This window comes from Vanessa cardui, chromosome 9, assembly GCF_905220365.1.
Source record: "Vanessa cardui chromosome 9, ilVanCard2.1, whole genome shotgun sequence".
NCBI lineage: Eukaryota > Metazoa > Arthropoda > Insecta > Lepidoptera > Nymphalidae > Vanessa > Vanessa cardui.
In genome coordinates this window covers 14,706,344-14,713,924 of record NC_061131.1, presented here as the reverse complement: position 1 = coordinate 14,713,924, position 7,581 = coordinate 14,706,344, and the positions used below count along the sequence as shown (strand labels likewise).

Sequence of the window (7,581 nt, the reverse complement as noted above, 5' to 3'; positions counted from 1 at the left end):
AATATCTTGCGTGTATCACTTCATTATTGAGCTCATATTTTATTTCACTGACTTCGCCCTTACCTTAATGACGAAGATTGTTTACAGACTGTTCTCGAGCCAAGGAACAAATAACAAGTGTGTATACGTATATATGTATACATAATAAAAACAATGTATGACATTGTCATCGACTTCGATGTTTTGATAAAAAATATTTATGATGAAAAAAAAAAAATTTAATAGTTTGAATTTTTGTATACTTGATGGTAGGGCTTTGTGCAAGATATTCTACCGCTAAACAACAGTATGCAGTATTTTTGTGTTCCGGTTTGAAGGGTGAGTAAGCCAGTGCATTGACGATGTAATGAATAGTTAATATTTCTTACAGCGTCATTGTTTATGGGTGATGGTGACCACTTACTATCAGGTGTCCCGTATGCTCGACCGCATACGGGCCACCTGATGGTAAGTGGTCTATACCAATAGGTATTATAAATGCAAATATCTCCGTCTGTCTGTCTTAAGGACAAGTCTTGATATGAATTTCAAGGAAGGATATAAGTTACACAAGACTGTAGATACATTTTATGCCTATGAACTAGCGCGCACTGGTGATTTTTGTCACGATGACTGTTTCGTCACTCTTGTCACCCAATTGTCACGTCGTAACGTGCGAGCACCTCCATACATATTCATGGACTCGACAAGAGTAACGAAACAGTCACCATAACAAAAGTTACCAGTGCACGCTAGTTCTTATACTTACCCAATATTCAACATTTAAAGTATACTATAAGTACGGATATGAGCTACATGATTTTTTACACGCCTAGATGCCAAATGTCTAGCACTATAAAGTAATAAAAAGCATATGTGATAAGTTATTGATAATAATTAATTCAATGCAGGAGGCGTCAACGGTGAAGTCGAAATAAGCGACGAAAATAGATTTAATACCGTGTAAACATGTGCACGATCTATAAATAATAGGAGACAATGACATTCTTGGGGACACGATGGCGCACGCGCATATTCCGATTAAGCGATATAATTTTATTTTTAAAACAATCTTGATCCTCAGTTACCACACGTATCTAAATAAAAGTGAAATTTAACGTAATTTCAATATTTTTAAATTAGACTCAATATTTCAAAAGCTCGTATGTTGATTTGATTCGTTTGGTTATGTTAGAAGGGTGAATGAGTCAGTGAAACAACAGTTACAAGACTTAAAATCTTAGTTACCAAGGTTGGTACCATTGGTAAGGAATGGTCAATAAGTATTTCTTACTGCGCCAACGTCTATGATTGTTGGTCACCAAATTCCAGTAGATGGTCCGTTTGCCAATTGGATTTGTATTTATAATGTAAAATGGAAATCTTAGCCATTAGAAGTGTATCATTACACTACAGTTGACTGCACACCTTGGGAATGAGATGATCGTGTTTCAAATAACAAAAATATGTTTATTATTGTATATTGTAAATTGACATTATAAAAAAATAAAAAAACAAAATAGATCCTGCTGAGTTTCTTTCGCCGGTTCTTCTCAGGTACTATATTCCGAACCGGTAGTAGATTTTCGACAATCAATAAGAATGTGTAAACACTTCCATTTTGAATAAAGGTTTTAGACTTTGACTTTGACTACAAGCTGTTATGCCATATGCCATATGCTGATATGCCCATCATTTGAGAATTATTTAAGAAATATAATACACTGTGTTATTTAAAAAAAAATAAACAGGAAAAGTATTTTCATTTCAAAAAAGGGCACGTCGAGTAAATTGTCTAATTCATTAAAAACCTGTAAGGGGGCTATAGACATTTCCCCCGGCGCTGCTCGCGATTAACATATAAATGCGGCACTTGCGGCGGGGTACGCTTACTGTTCATCCTGAGGTATAGAGTAGAATGAAACAGAGCTAGCAAAACTCTTGCATTGATTTCATCACCATTCAAATTCATATTGTAAACATCACTATAGTATTACGCTTTGCAAGTAATGTTCTCTGTAACTTCATTATCTATCATTGTTTAATTAATATTTGTATGTATACTGAAGGCGATATAAGTTTAAATAATATCGAGCAACCAAGCTTGGATACATATAATATTTCGTATAATTCTTTACTTTACTTCAGATTAAATTTGGTATGGAGCCTATTCTTCTATGTTGCTCCGGCGTGAGTTGGTGAACACAAATTGATCATTCTGAAATTCAGTGGTGCCAGGATCAAAGCTTAATCAGTAACCTTTTAATAATGCTATTTATTGAATAAGTACCAGTTATCGCCCGTGGCGTCGCTCGCGTTTCAGAGTATTGACACGCGAGCGACGAGTTATGTCTTGGGAAAAAGTAGCCTTTCTTAGTTCAATTTTGATTCATACCATATTACATCAAATTTTACAGACAGAGTTACGTTCACATTTTCAATGTTAACATAGATTGAATGTGACGTCATTGACGTAAAAATAAGGTAAGTTGCATCTGATGCTAGGTTACTCTGTGGCATTCCTTAAGACGAGGGGTGATTTACCACCCCAAAGGGAACATCTTGATTGACACGTGTTTACCTTGTTGCGTCGATTTTGATTGGGAGACGATTCTGATATAGAAAAAAAATGCGTTTATGACAATGACAAATTGTTTGTGAAATTTGATCGTTTTGTTGAAATTAGCTCATTGTTATTGCGATGCGTTTAAACTGAATCGATAATGGACTTTGTTCAATTAACTCGAAGAAAAGCATAAAATAAGAGTCATACTTCACCGAAAGAATCTGAGCGTTTATTATATACCAATGTATAATATAACTATTGTAAGAAATCTAAGCCAATTCTTATAGTCAAGTGCGAATCATTACAATAGCTAACTATAACATTGTCGTTTTCCGGTTTATAATGACTGTGTAATATCCGGTTTATAATTACAAGTAATGTAACAAAGCATATAGAGGCACTACACTTACTTATTGCTTGTCAAATTAAAAACTAACACCCGTTCGAAACTGAAATGGCCCAGTGGTTAGAACGCGTGCATCTTAACCGATGATTGCGGTTTCAAACCCAGGCAAGCAACACTACATATATGTGCTTAATTTGTGTTTATAATTCATCTCGTGCTCAGCGGTGAAGGAAAACATCGTGAGGAAACCTGCCTGTGTTTAATTTCATCGAAATTCTGCCACATGTGCATTCCACCAACCCGCATTGGAACAGCGTGGTATAATATGTTCCAATCCGTCTCCTTAATGGAAGAGGAGGCCTTATCCTCGAAGTTTAAAATTTACAGGCTGTTGCTTTTTTGCTTGGTTTACCCGTTCTGAGAGGAAAATCCCCTTACCTGAGAGGAAGCGGCATAAGAAACTTATATGATGATGATGATGATTATATGATGATAACTTACCTATAGTATTTTCCTAAAAGAAAATGTTCACTTTTTAAGCTGAAATATTTTCATTTCATTGATATCATCATCATATGATATTCGCTGAAATCTGTTTGATATCTCGTCGGTATGTCTCAACTCTCAAGTCAGAGTTGATTCTTTCCGAGCCAGCCATTTTGACAATAAGTAAGTCATATATTGATTGTAAGAGTATTTCACTTTGACTAGTCTTAGTCAACACAATGAACAAAAAGATCCAATCCAAAACTTATTAAATAATATCTGCTTATTATTTAAATACATCCTAGAAACATATTGCATTTAAAAATATCGCTTTCATACGAAATAATTTAAAGCCGTTAGTGTTTTGTTTTATTGTTCTATTTTTAAAAAATAAATTTTTCGTGCAACGATCTTATTTTTGTTGTCAAAATATAAATATGGCAACTCCTATGTACGTTAACATCTCATCTTGGTGATGATTCTCAGAAATAATATTTGGCTCTTATTTAGTCCAAGGTTAAAGCGTTCAAGGTTAATTAACTTTTAAAATAAAGCGTTCTTCAGAAAATCATAAGATGTGAAATTTCGCTTGCCTCACATATAGCCCCTGTGGCCTAATGGATAAGGCATCGGCCTCCTAAGCCGGGGATTGTGGGTTCGAGTCCCACCAGGGGTACGTATACACTCATTTTTGGTTTATTTTTCCTTTTTTTATTAACATTAAAATCATAATAAATTTCATTCACAAAATTCACAAGAAAATATATTAGTAATACCTGAATATTGCTTTTTATAATTTATAATCGTCGCGGTAGAGGTAAGTGCATTGGTGTGTAAAATGCTCTAGAAATATTGGGATTTCTTTTATACGACGGCATTCATTTAATCTAACAAAATAAACTCAATTAATGAATTTTACTAAGCATATTTACAAAATTTTACGGATAAGTAAACAGAGAAAGACAAATATGGTAGGCCCGTCTTCATAGGTACGTCTATAAGCGGTGGTGGACACTTACCATCAGGTCCGCCTAGATATATCATAAAAATATTAATTAAAACAATAATAAAATATGAATGAAACAAAGTAAAAATAAAATAATTGGATTTTAATTCATTAACTATTGTAGAAAATTGTATATTCATAATTGTTTACAAACACAGCTCTAGCGGATTCGGTAACAGTCAATACCTCAGTGTTTCACTGGACAAGGTTTGTGGCCTCCTGTCCTGTTAAGAAGACATCCTTTATAGCCAAATCCACCAGTCTCGTTCACTGTTCTAATATACTGCTGGTAAGTTGTTAGCTGAATTAAACGCAGTGTTTTGACATTACATATATCTAAACATATGAAAACTCTATGGTGCTTTCCAAATTCGAACTCGCCGTATCGTCCAGTATTTCTCGGCTTATCGCTTGCATTCAGACTGTACCATAAATGTAGTTCAAAGCATTCAGTTTTATGGATGTCTCAAAGCATTTGACGCTGGCATGTGACACACATCTCACTAATAAAGGGCTCGCGGAAAAAGATTCTTCATAAATCATAAGCTACTGGCCACTTTTGAAAATTTAAATGTGACAGTGTTGTAACAGTTTATTTAGAAAATATAATAAGAAATAGCGACAACTATGTTTTTTTAACTATTTTTTAATATTAAATTAATATTAAATAATCAATAGGTATAATTATAGTTACTAAATTCAGGATATTTACGATGTTTTTTTATTTTTATCTGGTCGGGCTCAATATTTCGACTTTATATACGAATGTCTTGTTCACAAATTCGTTGTTGTATCGTGTGTGATAATAAAAATAACCATGTGAATTTAAAATCTTATATTAAATGTAATATAAAGTTAAGTGAGGTTACATAGTGTATTTGTGACAATGAAACTGCTCCGTTGAATATTGTGTTTCCATATTAATGCTTAGAATAGGTTTTAGTAGGATTTTTAGGCAAATTTTTTTAGGAATTTTCTTTATATTTTACATCCAAATTATTAAATAATCAAATAGTACAGCGTATTGTGCGCATGCGCATAAAATGAGAGCTGTTACAAAAGGTGTTTAACGGCCTTTTGCACTTAATAAAAAAGAAAAAGAAAATAAAAATGAAACAATTGTTTTTGTATTGCGTCAAGAACATTTTTTCAACAATAAATAAACGTATTACAGCGAATAAAATCCTAGATTTTTTGTCTCTAAGCAAAAAGAAAAATACAAAAAATGTTGAAGTACCTACTGGCTGATATATTTACTTTATATTTAGTAAAATTACAAATAGGGTTCCTTGTAACGTGAACAATGTAATCGTAGAACCAATAAATATAGTACACTGTTTTGTCTGTGGTTTTGTTATAAAAAGTAATCTATATTAATGATATTAAATGTGAAAGTAACTCTGTCTGTCTGTTTGTTGCTCTTTCACGACCAAACAGCTGTACTGAGTTTGATGAAATTTGGTATGAAGCAAACTTGAACATATGCTTTTTGCCTAACACATGACAACCAATTTATATTTTAAATTAAACTTTTAAGCTCGTACTGCGAAACATATACATACGAGTACATAGTATGTATATGTAATTTCCATAATACGTACTAGGTATAAAGAAAAATGGGTCATCTAATAGTCAAAAGCGCCAACGGCCTTTAGCTCTGTAAAAAAATACAGATGAATTGATAACCATTTTGAAGTCGGTTGAAAAGTAGTAACCATCCCTTGCAATACGAATAGACCACAGTCTAGGGAACTAAGACAAGCCTGTGCCCTTAATTAAACTCGAACACTTGCAAACTACATAACTGAAATAAATATGGATTTTTTTATTTTTAATATTTAGTTGTAGCTAACCAATCGACTTAGTGTCTTTACTTTCAAGACAGTAAACCGAAGCTAGACATTGTTTTAGTCTGTGACATTAAAATATAAAATAACATATGGGTATACTGATTTTCGAGTCGAGATGGCCCAGTGGTTAGAACGCGTGCATCTTAACCGATGATTGCGGGTTCAAACCCAGGCAAACACCGCTGATTCATGTGCTTAATTTGTCTTTATAATTCATCTCGTGCTCAGCGGTGAAGGAAAACATCGTGAGGAAACCTGATGTGATAAATATCATAGAAATTTTGCCGCATGGGAATTCCACCAACCCGCATTGGAACAGCGTGTTGGAATATGTTCCAAACCTTCTCCTAGTAGTAGCATACTGATTTACAAAAAATATACGGAACAAAGTGAATATTTAGTGACTGAGCTTGGCCCAAGTCGCGTACCTGTTGACGCACTCCTCCGACATCTTGTACACATCAAGTATGACATCACGTAATTTGCACTCCATTTATCTTTCTTTACTCGATTTAAAAAGAATTTAAATTGACAGTGAATATATTTTTACATTTCATGGCAACATTTTTTTAGTTAAAACTTCAAATGTTCTCGTCGAGGCTGACTTTCCATGAAGAATGCGATGCTATAAAATGTACATGGATCAGCTATTTATTTTTTTGCGATTGTTTGAAATTTGTTGACTGTACGTTGTTTTCTGAAAAAGTTTAGTATTATTTTGCTTCTTCGACCATTCACTACCAAAAAGAAATTTGAATTATTCCTGTCGTACTGACTACGTATTTTAACTTACACTTCTGATCAAGAGAAATAGAACATCGCATACGAATAGTCGCACCATATTATATGGTTTATTTCTTATATATGTGTACTATTTTGGTAAAATAAAAAAATGTGGCCGTCTTAACTCGTTTTACCTATGTTTATGTCCGATTTTGGCGACAGCTGTCTTCCTTGAAAGACTGTGATACGTACACATTTGAGCGCACATAAATGCAATATCTATACCCCCACTATCATAACCCGATCAGAAGAAAAAGACTCAGCGCTATAACTGATAATATCTTTAAAGGATATCGCCATATTTCTAAACCTAGTTCCTCCCACTTATAAAAATTCCACTACACATACATCAGCTGCCGCTATGACACAAATCTCTATTATGCACGTTCAAAATGCGATTACTAATTAAGTGTTAATACACACCTATCGCTGTTATTCACAGAATTCAAGAGAATTAATAAAGTCATTGGTCTTCAATGTGTGAACGCAACGCTTAAACTAAACGTTGCGTTACATAGCGTTACGCAACGCTGGACAGCTAGCCTTATTGCAACGGGAATATTAT

The 7,581-nt window shown here is 33.7% G+C and overlaps 1 non-coding gene across 1 annotated transcript; it reads left to right on the top strand.

Moving 5' to 3' along the window:
* The first annotated feature begins 3,980 nt into the window (after positions 1-3,980).
* On the top strand, positions 3,981-4,053 carry Trnar-ccu. The gene has a single exon. It is a non-coding gene; the product is annotated as a tRNA-Arg (tRNA).
* The last annotated feature ends 3,528 nt before the right edge of the window (positions 4,054-7,581 follow it).